General features: G+C 36.0%; 1 pseudogene; it reads left to right on the top strand.

The window, feature by feature from the left end:
• The first annotated feature begins 11,460 nt into the window (after window positions 1–11,460).
• On the top strand, window positions 11,461–13,402 carry LOC126727868 (aluminum-activated malate transporter 10-like; annotated as a pseudogene).
• The last annotated feature ends 3,551 nt before the right edge of the window (window positions 13,403–16,953 follow it).

Genomic DNA, 16,953 nt, shown 5'->3' on the forward strand with positions numbered 1-16,953 from the left:
TCTGAGGAGCTTTTCCTCATTTCTGTAAGTTTTCTTTTCTCTCTAACTCCTCTCTTTCTTTCGTCCTTCCCTGAGTCTTTTAGCCGTTTCTAGGGATGGGTAAGTTAAAAAAGTTGGTTGAGTCCGAAGAGGCGATGGAAAAATTCATCGCCGATTATAGGATACCCCGTAAAGTAGGTTTGAGATATTGTGAAGAAGGGGCGCGGCATTTTAGGAGGCAAGAGGGTGAAGTAGTGATCCCCATAATCGCCTTTATAGAAGGTGGTGTGAGAATCCCTATGGGGCTAGTGATGAGGGACTACCTTAGGCATTTCCGATTAGCTCCCACCCAGTGCGCCACCAACGTGTTTAGGATCCTGGGTTGTGTGGACGCCTTAAACGAGAAAATGGGGTTGAGGTTAACCCATCACGATGTAAACTGGTGCTACAACCTTTAACACCTAAGGGGTAAATCCTATTATATGAAGACGAGGGCCGATAAGGTTCGGCTTATTCAATGCCTCCTCGAGTCCACCAAGGGGTTAAATAAGGACTTTCTCATCGTGTTTGGGGACTGGCATGACGGCCTTCCTTGTTCGACAGAGGAGGGGGAACCAGGTGGGGTATTCAGAGTGGGAGAGGGTTAATTTTTTGTGTTGTCATAGTTTGCATTGTTCAGTGGCTAATATGAATAGGCTTTCTTTTTTGGCAGATCCGCACGCCTTTGAACGACACTTTCACTTAGTCAACCGGGAAGATTTGGAAGCCATCCTTAAGGTGGAGGTCTTTGTGAACAAAGCTGACAACCAAGTCAGGGCTGCTCACAAGATTCTCAGGCACGATTCCATCCAGAAATCTATCGCAGCTCCAAAGTACGTGATCAGAGCTAAAAATCCTCGGCTTCATAGAATCACAGTAGCGGAACACGGGTTCTTGCTTCCTGAAGGATCTCCTGTCCCCGAAGGCATCCCGTTGGCAGGCCCTTTTTCATCCAATCAAGCAGCGGAGGCCGAGGGTGATGTGGGTCCGTCCAAGGATGAATTTGGTGTATTTGACCAAGTTAGTCTATCCAAGGATCCCACTGGTGTCTTGGGCGACCCCAATTTGACCGAAGCGGATCTCCTACCAGTGAAGACTTCTTCTCAGGCCGAAATGGGTTTTAAGAGGAAACCTCCAACCAGTTTGCTCGACCTAATTGAGGGCCAACTGGGGAAGGACGCACCAGGGAAGTCACAATCCAAACTTCCTGCTCCTCCACCCCAGCCTCAGCCTACTCAGACCAGGTCATCTTTCACCCAGTCGCAGCCATCATCTCCTCGGTCCAGACTTCCTCCTCCTTCCTAGTCGACTTTGCCTCCTCGACCCAAGCCCCTCGATTCGAAAAGGAAGAGGGCTTCCAAGGGCAAGGAGCCCATGGATGGGGGGAAATCTCACTCCTCTCGGGAAGAAGATGAAGCCATACGAGCTTCAAAACAGTTAAAAATCAGGCACCAGGGCCAAGAAAAAAAGGTCACCCCCCAGTTCGAACCCCTGGCCTAGCTTCTTGCCCCAATGCTCTACGAGGAGCCTTTGATGGACAACGCCTCCCTTAGGGGCTTCCGAGGGGGTGAAGGCACCTATGTGGCCGATGCATTAGAGAGGCCCCTACTACTTCCCGCCGATATGGCTGAGTTGGGGAATTTGAGGAGGCAGGAGGTCTTTCTCAGCATTAAGAGGTATTTGAGCATGGTAAGATTTCTAACACTTATGACTCCGTTGATTTTCGTTCCTTGGTTTCCAACTTACCATGTGCTTGTTTCAATTGGCAGGCTGTCCAGGCCACTTATAGGCTAGAAGAGGCAACTAACGAGCAGAGTAGGACCTTGGAGCTCGAGCGTGACAAGGGCTTGGATGCTACTCGGACCCTTAAAAACTCCGAGGCTGATCTCTTAAAAGCAAGGGAGGAGTTGAAGGAGATGACAAGGGCCCAAGATAGTGTTGAGTCAAGCCTTGCTAGCGCTCAAAGGCAGGTCGAAAGCCAGACGAAGCGCCTACTTGATACTGAGGATCAGCTGAAGATTTCCAAGGAGCAAATCATTGATCTGAAGAAGAAACTGGCCGAGGCAGAAGGGGCCAAGAACGTCGCAGAGTGGGCCCGAGATGAAGCCTTAAGGGCTAAGGCAGAGGCGGAATTCGCCAGGATGGAGGCTGAGAGCTTCAAAGAGAAAACTGAGGAGGAGGTTTATGACTTAGGAGTGGCTGAGACTCAGGCCACTCTCAAGGCTCAAGTATCTGGAGTATGCAAGCTCTACTGTTCCCAGGTTTGGAATGAAGCCCTTAAACAAGCTGGGGTTGAGGCGTCATCTGACCTGTGGAAGGTGGAGAACGTATACTACCCTCCGGCCATCCGGGAAACTGCCCCTACTAGCTCCGAGGCTGAGGTTGCTCCTGGGGAGGCTAAGACTGCTCGGCCTGAAGCTGCTTTGGCCCTAACCGTTCCTAATGAGCTAGCCGAGGAGGGTGAGCTTCCTGGGGCGACAGAAACACATGTGTTAGGTTCTAAAGACTTAGGATTTATGTATTTAGAACTCTAATTTGTATTGTTGGCAAACCATGATCAAAACAATGTGTTTAGAAGTGTTTAAGTCTAGCTCAAAGTTGTGCATTTATGTAAAGTTGGAATCGAGTTAAAGCAGGAAAGCATTGTGCCTTTCGGACTGGCTTGATCGATCAAAAGACAAGCTCGATCGATCGAAGCTTAGGCAGAATGATTTTCTGCAGATTTTTCCAACTCAGCCCTAAGTGTTTTAAAACATTTTTAGGGTTTCTTATTTGTCCTAAGTATAAAAGGAAAACCCTAGCTACGTTTTAGGGTTGCTCTTAATTGCGGTTTGTGTAAATCTCTTGTGAGTTCTAAAGGAGTTTTCCTTTACACAAACTTAGGTTTTTCAAGGAGAATATTTATCTACACCTTGATGATCAATTCAGTTGCTGCCATTGAAACTTAAAGAAAACACAAGCGGGTGTGCTTGTATTTGGTGGTGAATCCAAGAAAGGAGTCCGTGGATTCGGAGCTTGCACGTGGTCGTGTCAGTAAGTTCTACTGGTTGGTAGCAATAAGAAGTCGAGCGTGGGGGCTTATAAGTCTTATTGTATGAACTTCGATTCTTTCAAGATAGTGGATTCAACCTTGAGGATAGCTAGGTCAAATCCTCCCCAGGTTTTTACCGGTTTGGTTTCCTGGGTGATCATATCTTGTGTTATTTATTTTCCACTGCTTTGCATGATTTGATCTTTGTTATTGTGATAACCTAGACTTGTTTAATCGGACCAAGTAACAACTTGGCTAATTACCTAGGTTAAATCAATTGTTTAAGGGGTCTAAACACTATCAACATGAAAACCTGAACCCTGAAGCGCCCCAAAAGACTACAGAGTCTACAGTTGATGCTCAGGCCACTCATGCTGAAGAGCCAACTCTCTCCGTTCAGCCCCTCCAGACCGTTCCCCCGAGTGAGGGCTCCAAGGGTCCTGAGGTCGTTTCTACTCAGCTTTCCAAGGAAGGGGTTAAGATAAAGCTGAAGAAGTAGGCCATCTCGGCTAGCTTTTGTTTTAGTTTTGCCTCCCTTTTTTCTTTTCTTTTTTTCTTTTTTTTTTTTATGAAATGTATGAAGTTCCCCTTTTCTGTAATTCCCCTTTTATATGAAATGTATGGAATGTATGAAAATCATTGTAATCAGACTTTTAGATTAAATGTATGAAATTCCCCTTTTTTTTTTACATTATGTGTTTATTGTTATTAGTGTGAGTCTTGTGTCTCATGAGTTGGTTATCCTAATGGGTAAAAATGGTTATGTACATATCACATTTGAAATTAGACATTTAAATTCTAACTCACCGGCATTAAAGGGACACTTAGTTTGCATTTGCTCATATTTTTAGGGGGCGGGGACCAAGTAGGTGATCCGAGGTACCGAGTTTATACTTAGGCTATATTCGTAACTTGCATGAATGCTTGATCTTGCTAATTTCTTCAAAGGTTGTGGTCCGAGGATCCGCCCAACATTTAGGTTCCACCTGCCACCTAAGCTCTTGCTGAAAGTAATTAGTTTCCCCATAGGTTTGAGTCCGAAGACCATGCAAGACCTTGGTTCTGTATAGTACTTAGATTTTTCTTGGAGTAACTAGTTTCCCCATAGGTTTGAGTCCGAGGACCATGCAGGACCTTGGTTCTGTCTAGTACTTAGATTTTTCTTGGAACAACTAGTTTCCCCATAGGTTTGAGTCCGAGGACTATGCAAGACCTTGGTTCCGTCTAGTACTTAAATTTTTCTTGAAGTAACTAGTTTCCCCATAGGTTTGAGTCCGAGGACCACACAAGACCTTGGTTCTGTCTAGTACTTAGATTTTTCTTGGAGTAACTAGTTTCCCCATAGGTTTGAGTCCGAGGACCATGCAAGACCTTAGTTCTATCTAGTACTTAGATTTTTCTTGGAGTAACTAGTTTCCCCATAGGTTTGAGTCTGGGGACCTTGTAAAACCTTGGTTCTGTCTAGTACTTAGATTTTTCTTGAAGTAACTAGTTTCCCCATAGGTTTGAGTCCGAGGACCATGCAAGACCTTGGTTCTGTCTAGTACTTAGATTTTTCTTGGAGTAACTAGTTTCCCCATAGGTTTGAGTTCGAAGACCATGCAATAGCTTGGTTCTGTCTAATACTTAGATTTTTCTTGGAATAACTAGTTTCCCCATAGGTTTGAGTCTGAGGACCATGTAGAACCTTGGTTCTGTCTAGTACTTAGATGGTTGCCAAGATACAAGACATATAATCATAATGGACTTAAAATTTGAATTAGAGAAATGCTTTTGTTAATAATAATACCTTCTCAGGTTATTTACATTCTATGGACGAGGTACAGCCTTTTTATCTAAGTCCTCTAAGTAGTATGCACCTATCCTTGCTATTGAAGTAATTCGGTACAGTCCTTCCTAATTGGGTCCCAGCTTTCCTTTGTAGCACCCAAAACTTTCCTCAATACTAAGTCCCTTGGTGCTAGTGGTCTCAGCTTCACATTGGCATCATATCCCTACTTGAGCTTCTGGTGGTAGTAGGCTGACTGGATCACTGCCTTTTCTCTTCATTCATTGATCAGATCCAGGCTCTTCCCTAGTGATTCATCATTACTGCTTGGGGTGAAGGAGCTCATCCTCAGCGTTGGGAAGTTTGCCTTTAGTGGGATAATAGCCTCGGCCCCATAGGTCATGGCAAAAGGTGTCTCCCCTGTTGACCGCCGTGGTGTAGTTCGATAAGTCCATAAGACTTGTGGCAGCTCTTCTGCCCATCTTCCCTTGGCGTCATCCAATCTCTTCTTAAGCCCATTGACTATGACCTTGTTGATGGCCTCAGCCTGTCCATTTCCTTGAGGATAAGCTAGAGTTGAGTACTTGTTAGTGATCCCCAGTTCGCAACAATATTTTTTGAAGGCTTTGTTGTCAAATTGGAGTCCATTATCTGAAATAAGGGTACATGGGACCCCGAATCGTGTAACAATGTTTCTCCAGATGAATTTCTTAACATCCACATCTCTGATGTTGGCCAATGGCTCGGCTTTGACCCATTTGGTAAAGTAATCTGTGCCGACTAACAGATATCTCTTATTTCCTGCTACCTTGGGGAAAGGGCCTACAATATCCAGGCCCCACTGGGCGAACGACCACAGACTGGACAAAGGGTTGAGGACCCCTCCTGGCTGATGAATATTTGGGGCAAACCTTTGGCACTGGTCACATTTCTTAACATATTCTAGGGCTTCCTTCTGCATCCCCGACCACTAATATCCCTGGGTAATGGCTCGATGCGACAGGGACCTTCCTCCTATGTGACTCCCACAGATCCCTTCGTGCAGCTCCTCAAGCAGTAATTCTAATGCTTCAAGGTGAATACACAGTAAATATCGCCCAGAGTAGGAGCGCTTATACAATTTGTGGTCCTCGGACAACTAGAAGCGAGGAGGGTTTCTTCGTATTTTTTCAGCCTCTGACTTCTCCTTGGGCAGGATATCATCTTTGAGAAAACAGTGAATGATTTTTTAAATAGTGAATAGAAAATAATTTTATGCAGAATGTTAGAAATAGTTTATGCAAAAAACATTGAACAATTTTTATGAGAAAACAGTGAATAGTTCTACTCAATGCAAAAAACAAATTTCATGAATGTAGTAAGCAGATTCGAATATACAGTAAACATGATGGGCAGAGTGCAAATTTTATTAATGTAGAAACAAATTTTATCAATGCAGAAAAATAGATTCGATTATTGTGAAATTCACACATGAAAAAGCATTCAGATTTGGCGTTTAGATTTAGAAAAAACGATTTCACTAAGTGTTTTATGAGAAAACAGTGAACGATTTTTTAAATAGTGAATAGAAAATAATTTATGCAGAAAAGAGAGTGAACATTTTTTTAAATAATGTTGAACACAAAATAATTTTATGCAAAATGCTAGAAATAGTTTATGTAGAAAACAGTGAAAAATTTTTGTAAGAAAACAGTGAACAGTTTTACTTAATGTAGAAACTAAATTCATATTTTGAAATTAAAATCTCTATATTTTGCAATGCTTCTATTTAAATAAATAAAAACGTAAAAAGGCAACTTATTTTTATGTTTATGTTTATTTGTCGATAATCCCAAAAAAAAAAAATTACAAGGTACTCGGGCTTAGTGAGCTCGAGTACCTTAGAAAAAAAAAAAGCATTTTATTATATAATGGTACTCGAGCCTACTATACACAAGTATTGTGTTGCATGGTACTCGAGTTTACCATGCTTGAGTACCACATAATTTTTTTTAATTGCCCAATTTCCACCTTAGTAGTGCCACGATGGCAAAACTTCTAGGAACTCGAGTTTAAGAAACTCGAGTACCATAAAAAGTGGTATTTCACTATATAGTTCTGAAACAGTGTTTTTTTTACAAAAAATTTCAGAAATTGGTGGTATTTGGCCATTTTGGCCCAAATACATGTCCAAACTAGCAAGAGGCTGAAGAAAAAATGAATAAATTGCTAGTTTTGAGTTCGACTCAACATATATTTCCCTAAACATATATGGTAATTAATTGAATGTCTTAATATAAAAGTTGGTATTGGATAGTCAAATGGTTCAGAAGTCATTAGTTAAACCAATATTCACAATGTCTCAATGTAAAGTCTGTCTTTTCTAAGATACATATAGGACTTGGAAACGGCAGTTGAAAGCATTATAAAGAAGAGAGAGAATGCAAGGACTATATGATTCAACCTAACGACTTACGTGCAACTAAAAAAGCCCTTGGTGGTTTCATCTTCACTATCTTCCCAATTGTAAGTTATACTTTTGTTTTTTGGAATAGGTCAATTGTGTGTTTTACAATGAACTCTATGTATGGTATATATAGGAATTTAGAGTTAGGATTAGCTATACATGGGCTTTATACTTTAACTAGTCGCGGACCCGCGCGTTGCGCGTGATAATTATTTTATGGTGGTTTTATTATTATTATTTTTTTTACAATTTAAAATAATTTAATAAAGACTAATGCATTTCGTAATCTTATTTTATTTATTATAGGAACAATCATAAATATAAATTTAGTTGTACCAAAATGAAAACAATACAATTTTTCTCAGAAATTCAAAAGGCAAGTTAACGAAAATTTTCATTTTTTAATAAATGTTATTTATAACATTTTGTGAATCGTTAAAAAGAATATAAAATTTTGGAAATTATTCTTTTAATTTTAAACAAACTTTCTTAAACCTTTTTTTTTCTGCCTACAATCCAAAACACCAAAAAATGTAACTAAGAAAATTAATAAAACTTAACAATGATTAATTGGACCAATTAGGAAAAAATTTTGATGTAATTTCATCCACCCAAAACATATTATTAAATAAACAATCATTAGCAAAATCTAATAATTAAATTTCTATATATGCATTGTTATAAATTATAAAATAATAATAATTTGGCATGCTAACAATATTTTAAAGAATATAAATGTAGCATGTCAGTATGACGTTCTATGTTTGATACGTTATTACTAAAGTGACTATTACCAGGAGGAATTCAGTCTTCAGATACATTTGTGGTGACAACACCATTTTCATTTAAAGTAGTGTGTATATAGATATTAGAATTTTTGTTCGCAGTCTCACTATTATAATCATGTCTTCTCTGTCTAGTGCTCCTCAAATATAAGTAAATCCATAATACACACACACACACATATATATATATATATATATATATATATATATATTAAATTGAAGACCTTAATAATATATAATAAAAAAATGTAACTTTATGAAAAACCTACCAACAATATGATGTGAAGGTGACATAATCATAAATGAAGCAAATCCTCTTTCTACATAAACCTCTCCTCTCAAAGCATCAACATTGTTGAAGTTAGCATCTACTAAATGACTTCTATTAGCTGCCCAATAACTCATATTCATTTGCCTATCCAACATAGTACCCCTATTCAATTGTAAGTCAATAGAAATACGTTGAGTTGCAGGAGCATGAATATTGGTTGGATAATTGCGATTTCTCCTGGACGCAAGAATCATCCTTCTTCTCAATCGTGCATAATAAAAAAACTCCATAGTACCTACAAACCATCAGTTACTAATTGTCATTATGGTGAAAAATAATTTCAAATAACTGGTGGATAATATGAACAACCTGCACTACCAAAAATAATATGAGGACAATTTTAGAAAAACATTTCATTTTATTTACAACTAACATTTAGACATACCTAAAGAAAACTTTCAGCTTTTGAACTTGCAATTTGATAGATAATTCGCAATAATTTGGTAGACAATATGAACAGCCTACACAACCAAAAAATAATATAAAAATGATTTTAGCATAACGAAAGATAATATTAAAATATTTTACCATAGCCTTTTCATTATATTTATAATTGAGAGTTAGACATATTTGACAAAACAATCCAGCTTTTGAACTTGCAATTTAATAGAAAATCCGTAATCAACTGGTAGAAAATATAAACAACCTACACAACCAAAAGATAATATAAAAAATATTTTATCCTTCTTTTTTTGGGGTGCATTCATTTTGCTATCATCTATTTATAGTGTCTTCCTGGTAGGTTATGTAAGTTCACACATGTAGCATGAAGAGCATTTTTCGAAGACTATTTGGAGATTCCTACCTTTATGCAGTTGCATTAAAAACGAAAATATAAATAAAATATTAAGCATTGTGGCTGCAAAACATAAATAAAAATTATTTGATATTTTTGCACCAGTCATTTTTTTCAATAGAAAATATCTAATCTCTAAACATATTACAATCTCATCTAACGGTTATCTCAAAATCTGAATATCATGTGGTTCTAAAGAATTTGGAATTTTTATTGAATTATTTTACAATCTCATCTGATGGTTATCTCAAAATTTGAATATCATGTGGCTCTAAAGAATTTGGAAATTTTTTTTATTTTTAAAATTCCCCCATTTTTTCAACTTGTCTGGGTTCAATATTCTTTTGTATCGTGGGAATGTAATTCAGTAAAATTTCATATTAAAAGATAGACACTCTAGCTGCTGATGTGACTCCATAGTACTTACAAACCATCATTTACTAACCGTCATTATAGTAAAAGATCATTTCAAATAACTGGTGGATAATATGAACACCCTACCAATAATATGAGGACTATTTTAGCAAAGCATTTCATTTTAGAGAGACCTGAAGATATATTCTAGCTTTTGTGAACTTGCAATTTAATAGATAATTTGTTATAATTTGGTAGAAACCAAAAGATAATATAAAAATTATTTTAGCACACCAAAAGATAATATAATCTCAATTTTATAATAGCATTTTCATTAATTGAGAGTTGGACGTACTTTACGAAACAATCCAGCTATTGAACTTGCAATTTAATAAATAACCTGTAATCAGTTTGTAGAAAATATGAACAACCTACACAACTAAAACAAAATATAAAAAATATTTTAGCATAGCCTTTTCATTTTATGGCTGTTGAACTTGCAATTTAATAAATATTCCGTAATTAACTGGTAGAAAATATGAACAACCTACATAACCAAATAAAAATATAAAAAATATTTTAGCATAGCCTTTTCATTTTATTTATAATTAAAAGTTAGAAATACTTGAAGAAACAATCTAGCTTAAAAACATGTAAATTAACAGGTAACTTGTGAGCAATTGGTGGGTAAAATAGTAATCAAAACGGTGACAGGTGTCCACATCATTGAACATCAAGACCTTTTTTTTTTTTTTTTTGATTTTCATAAATGAACACAAACATTCACATACAAATACACACTCAAAAACTAAAAAATATATAATATTTTATGTCATCTATCTATAGTGTCTTCCTGCTTGGTACTAAGACTATTTGGAGATTCCTGTCTTTATGCAGTTCCATTAAAAATTAAAATATCACAAGGTAAGACCCAACCAAAAAACTTAAACTAAAATAGATTTTTAGACCAAACTCATTTTTTTTAATCTCCCTCCGTTTTTGCTTTTAATCTACCTTTGTTTTTACTCTTTCACTTTGTGTTAAAACCTTCCATTGCCTATTTGGACCCCCTTTGTATATGGTGTAATTAAATAGTCTGAAATTTTAATCAAGCATGTGAATTTGGGTCAAAAATTCATTAAATAACTTATTGCTCCACAGTTGATTTTCCAATTGCTGTAATTGCAGTTAACACCTTCCTTTTGAATGAGATCAATAGAGAAAAAAAAAAAAATAAATACACAAAGCAATACCAGTTTTGTTTTTTTGTAATTCGAAATGTATTATGTAAATAACCATGTTTTGAAGTTGGCCTTTGGTAGCAATTATTTCAGAGAGTGGACCTCACAAGAAGACTAGACTACTAAACTTTTTTTAAGAATCAACTAAATTATTGAACTTAATGAGGCATGTAAGGCTACATTCAGGAAATAATTAATTAACCATGTTCTAAGGCATCGGCATGGTTGTTGAAAAATGTCCTAGAGACTGATATCAATGTTGATTTCTTTTTCCTTAGCTCATCGTGCTTAAATAGTTGTGACATTACATAAGAGGCATAGATTTAAAAAAAGGCTGCAGTTAATTAAAACTTCTCAATTTGAGGAAAATATCGCACCTACAATAGTTTAGGACGTGCCCATTAGGAAAAAATACCACAAAAGATCTAAAGAATTTTCCAAACAACTCAATAAATAATTTGGGATATATCTCAAGACTAGAAATGACTAAGATGGACAGTTTATAGCTCAAGGCATCATTTGAGGGACTTTGATGGAGACATATGGCCACATAGGGCTGATAGACAACAAAGTAAAAACTTTACTCCAATTACCGTGGGTACCAATCTACACTAACACAGAACACTTGATAGAAGTGGAGACAAACAACAAAATGAAAACTCTAATCCCACAATCACAAAGGTGATGCAAATGTTTCTGACTCCAAATATTTATGGCAGCTTAGTTATAGTTTCTGGCTACCGAGTGGACAAATTTTTTGAGATGGCATACCATAGATTGTCAACAATTGCCATTGGGACCTCTTTATGCATTTTTATAACCATGGTCTTCTGTCCCATTTGGGCTGGCAGTGGGCTTCACGATTTGATTGTTCATAACCTGGAAAAACTAGCTGACTCCCTGGACGGTATGCATGAACAAAGATCATTGATTGAACACTCAATATATAATTAATTTTCCTTATTCAAGCATAACCAAATTATACATAAAACACTTTGTCAACTTGAAATTCAGGATGTGTTGGCGAATACTTCAAAGATGATAAAACTAAGCTTGGCAATGAGGAAGATCCTAGTAAGAGAATGCAAGGCTACAAATGTGTGCTTAATTCTAAGGCAATTGAAGAAGTCATGGTAGGCTGCTAACTATCCTAGTGGGTCAATTTGCTAGCAATAAGATAACTATTGAGTACTCAGTTTGTTAAATTTTCTAATTCAATTGTACAGGCCAATCTTGCAAGATGGGAACCTGCACATGGTAGATTCAACTTTCGACATCCATGGAAACAATATCTCAAGATTGGCACATCAATGCGTAAGTGTGCTTATTGCATTGAGGCTCTCAATAGTTACATAAACTTAAAAATTTAGGTAAAATACTTTTTTGGTTTTATGTATCATACTTTGTTTGCTTAAATTTCTTGTAACATTAATTCCAATATTTTTGCTTGGCCACAGGCACCAGACTATCTAAAGAAACATCTTAGTGATATATGCACGGTATTGAGCACCAATTCTTCAGAGGTCCTAAAAGAATTGATCATTACAATGAAAGCTCTCACCAAATCATCCAAGATAGATTTATAACCTTAAAAACCCCAAAAGCCCAATATTCTCCCTTTCCTTTTTCACAATTTCCCATTAACCAAACAGAGAAAATAGTAGAGTAACATACTACCTAAAAAAGCACCTGAAATTTGGGGAATATGTGAGACTCCAATCTACCAAACCATGTAATCCTCAACTAAACAAAACAAAAGAATATATCAAATCATTTTATTAAATAGCCATAAAATCATCAAATGATTGTACAAATATTACTTGGTAAGCCCAAAAAAAAAAAAAAAAAAAAAAAAAAAAAAAGCTAGCTAGATAGGTTAGTTTTGAACTTTAATTTTCATCCAATAAAATCAAGACATTTCCCAATTTTCATACACTATTACATTGACAACCCTGCTTTTACGCTTGAACTCAACATGGTTTCCCAATTCTTTCATTGGGTCAATTCGCTAGCAATAAGATAACTATTGAGTACTCAGTTTGATAAATTTTCTAATTCAATTGTACAGGCCAATCTTGCAAGATGGGAACTTGCACATGGCAGATTAAACTTTTGACATCTATGGAAACAATACCTCAAGATTGGCACATCAATGCGTAAGTGTGCTTATTGCATTGAGGCTCCCAACAGTTGCATAAACTCAAAAATTCAGGTAAAACACTTTGGTTTTATGTATCATACTTTGTTTTCTTAAATTTCTTGTAAAATTAATTCCAATATTTTTGCTTTGCCACAGGCACCAGACTATCTAAAGAAACATCTCAGTGATGTATGCATGGTATTGAGCACCAATTCTTCAGAGGTCCTAAAAGAATTGGTCATTACAATGAAAACTCTCACCAAATCACCTAAGATAGATTTATTAATTGGAGAGATGAACTTAGCTGTACAAAAACTTCAAGATTCCTTGAACTCTCTTCCCAATTCTTTCATTGGACCCACAGTGTCAACATTACAAGCTCCCAATCTCTTTTCCATATATCAATACTCTTATCAGCAAAGCCACTACACAAAAACTCCCCCATTTGACCCATACATAGGACAGCCATTTGATGAGCTTTTGTCTCATTAACTAAAAGGTGACAGATTTAATATAGCTACATGATTGTCACACTATTTCTAGGTTTACCCAACCTAGAAAATCCCCAAAAGAGCTCCGAATGAATGTACCCAAAAGAAGTAGTGCTCCAATTAAATAACACAACAGTAACAAATTCAACACCCTAACAAAAATGATTTAGAAAGTAAATGTAACGTAACAACCATCCACACCACAGCAAGAAATAGGCAGAAACAAACATAGAAAGGCGAAAAAAAACCATCAAGCAAAAGAATAGAGCACAAAGATGTAGGGATACCTCAATTGAACCACCCAGGTTACATCAATATTTATATAGAAGTGAGGAGAGGAAGGAAGATAAAAAGGCTGCCGTTAGAAGCCAAAACAGAAGCTGAAACCGTAGAGCAGGAAGATGAAACCATGAGTGAAACGATAGAAAAGAAGCTGAAACCGTGAGAATCAAAAGGTGGGGAAGGGGAAGGAACTAAACCTGGAATGATGAAACAAAACGTGGTAGACTGGAATTTGAATCCGCATAATTGAAGGGAGCATAAGTTGTAACTGTGAAAAACAATTAGGTTTGACAAAGGGAGTTAGATGAAAAGGCTTTGGTGTGGGCTTGGGCTTTATAATGGATTTAAATGTACAAGAAGTGGACCTTAAAGTAGAAATAGGGCTGAAACTAATTTTAGTTTTATTAGCATTTTAAAATTGGTAAAATTATTTTAAAATTGAATTAAAAATTCAGAAAATAGGATGGGAGTGACATGGCTGCTGATGTGGCTTAATGTGAGCGTTTTTAAAATTGGTAAAATTGTTTTAAAATTGAATTAAAAATTCAGAAAATAGGATGGGAGTGACATGGCTGCTGACATGGCTTAATGTGAGCGTAGCAACATTAAATGCTATGCTTCAGCTTTTAGTAATATATAGATTGGGTTTTTGGGCAAATATATAATTAACACAAAAACCTTATATCTTTAACACTACAGACACACTCAATTTCACATCTTATTGAGTTGTCAACTTATGACGGAAGCAACATCACTTTCACATGGTTCCACCAATCCTTCTGATCTCTAGTTCATTCTTCTCTTGATAAAGAAAATAAAGTAGGTAACCTAATTAGAAGGCATATGATGTTATGTCTTTATCTTAACAAACATAGTACATCACTCACAATATCTTGTCTATGGCCGAACTACTTAATCACATCGGATCAAGTTAATCCCTTATGAGTCCATAACTCAAAGAAATACTCGATTGATCCCACACCATGTAATATGCTCTTGACTAATCCCAAATAAATGTTATCTTCAAGTAATATATATGCGGCTAGCTAGCAATTAATCTTTGTACCTGTTTCAATATGAAGAGTAATGTAACTGCTTTCCCTATAAACTAGATTGCAAATCTAGTGGAAGAAGCAGATTGGTAGTGTCACACCCCAAACCCAACTATAAAGATAGGCACGTGACAACCACCGCACGCTTATAAAGTAAGCCCTTTACAAGTGTGCAAGGCCTTCTTAGCAACTAAAATTTATCTTCAAAAATTAAATCAATTAAATCAAAAATACCTCAACAATTTCTTTATGAATAAATCTCCAATAATTTAAAAGGAAAAAAATCCAAACCTTATGTACATAATGCCAATTGGCCAATAAATATAAAACTATTAGAAGACCATCCAATCCCAAAATCACTAAATTTCTTTCCTGCTAACAACACAACATTAAAACTCTCAAAACTTGCTATTCTTTACAATCTGAAATTGGAGGGGAAAAGGGAGTAAGTGGACAACTCAATAAGTAACCAAAGTCTTAATAAGTTCTATCAAGCAATAGATCTGTAAAGTAATAAGATGTAATATGAGTCTTCAAAAGTTATAATATACTAATAACTAAAGAAGTTTCATAGTCTTAAAATAATAAGTTGCAAATAGATCACATACTTTAATCTGACAAATATATCATAGATGGTTTAGAAAGTAGTCAGTTTTCCATATATCAAAGCTATAACTTACAATATGTTCCAAAAAAAATACATAAACAGTTTTAATGACTCAAAATAGTTCAAATATTCAAACATTTCCAAAATCACATACGTAGTTTTAAGGGCTCAAAATAGTTCAAATATTCAAATGTAATTCATATTCTTAACAATCTTATGGTTATGGTCATGCTATATCCCTGTGATTGGACATCAGAGTATCAATGAATAACCCCCATTGGCTGGGTATCAGAATAAATTCATAGTCAGATTGTTCATAATCATATATATGAAATCATAATTTCTAATAGAAATATATCTTATTCAATATTCCAATCTATTTGTGATATTTCTATAATTCTTTACTTTAAATCAATATAGCTAAAAATAATAATTAAATAAAATACATCATATATTCAGTAACCAGATATATTTGTGATAATTCTTTACTTGAAATCAGTAATACAATAGAAATAAAATTGTAACAACTGCAAAAAAAAAAAAAAAAAAAATTAGTAATTAAAATACGCAAAATAAAACCAATTAGGATAAGGTTACTTACCTCCAAAAGCCATACCAAAAGAAACTTCTCTCTAACATTTCTTCTAAAATCCTCAAATATCACCAGATTGAATTATGGCTGTGTGAACTACCTAGCTCCCTAAATGTAAGGATCTGCCATCTTTTGTACCTTTATAACATGTGGTACTACAAAACTCTTAGATGCATGGTGGGCCTCAAACGTTTTGGCATTAAGTGAATGAATATGTGGTTCAAGAGAGGTTCCAAATGTCAACCGTTGTTCCATCATACTTGGTAGCCATTTAGTCATCATTGTTTCAATGTAAGGCTCAGCCCACTTTCAACTTGACCTTTATTTTCCTATGCCTTTTGGATTAACAAATCCAAGGCTGGCCTTCCATGATCATTCCAGTGAGTCACTATATAGGACTGGAAATAGCGTAAATGGACTGCAAGCCAACATGGAACCCACCATATATGGACCTTCACTAACTCTTCAGATATTGAAGCAGCCTCCAATTTTGCCATTAGCATCTCTTCCTCCGCCACTTTCAAAAGATGTTCAACTTTACGAACTCTAGTCTTCTGTTCATCACCAAATTTTTTTTTTTTGGAAGATTTTCTAGGTTTTAAATTCAGTTCATGAATCTTTTTCTCAGCTATGTTTTTCCTGGCTTCCAACACATCTTTTATCAAATTTTGTGTTTCAAATTCCTTTTTAAGTTTGCCAACCTGCCAAGAACTGTTGAACTTGGAGCATGTACGCTACCCCCCATGGGCTCCTTAACATGTAGTGATCCTTATTTGTTGGAGCAAAAATGCAATGCTATTTAATTTCTCTTCAATGATTCTCTCCATCTGTCTGATACCCTCATCCTTCCTTCTCAATTCACGGTTTCTCTCTTCAACACTAGAAATAAGCTTATATAGCTAGGGTTTCAACCCTATTTTTCTAAAAACCTCCCTTATAATTATAAATTATAAAATTAACCCCATAAAAGATTTACTTAAATACCCTTCCTTTTAAATCTGTTTTTTTCCAGGTATTAC

This window comes from Quercus robur, chromosome 5 (genome assembly GCF_932294415.1).
Source record: "Quercus robur chromosome 5, dhQueRobu3.1, whole genome shotgun sequence".
NCBI lineage: Eukaryota > Viridiplantae > Streptophyta > Magnoliopsida > Fagales > Fagaceae > Quercus > Quercus robur.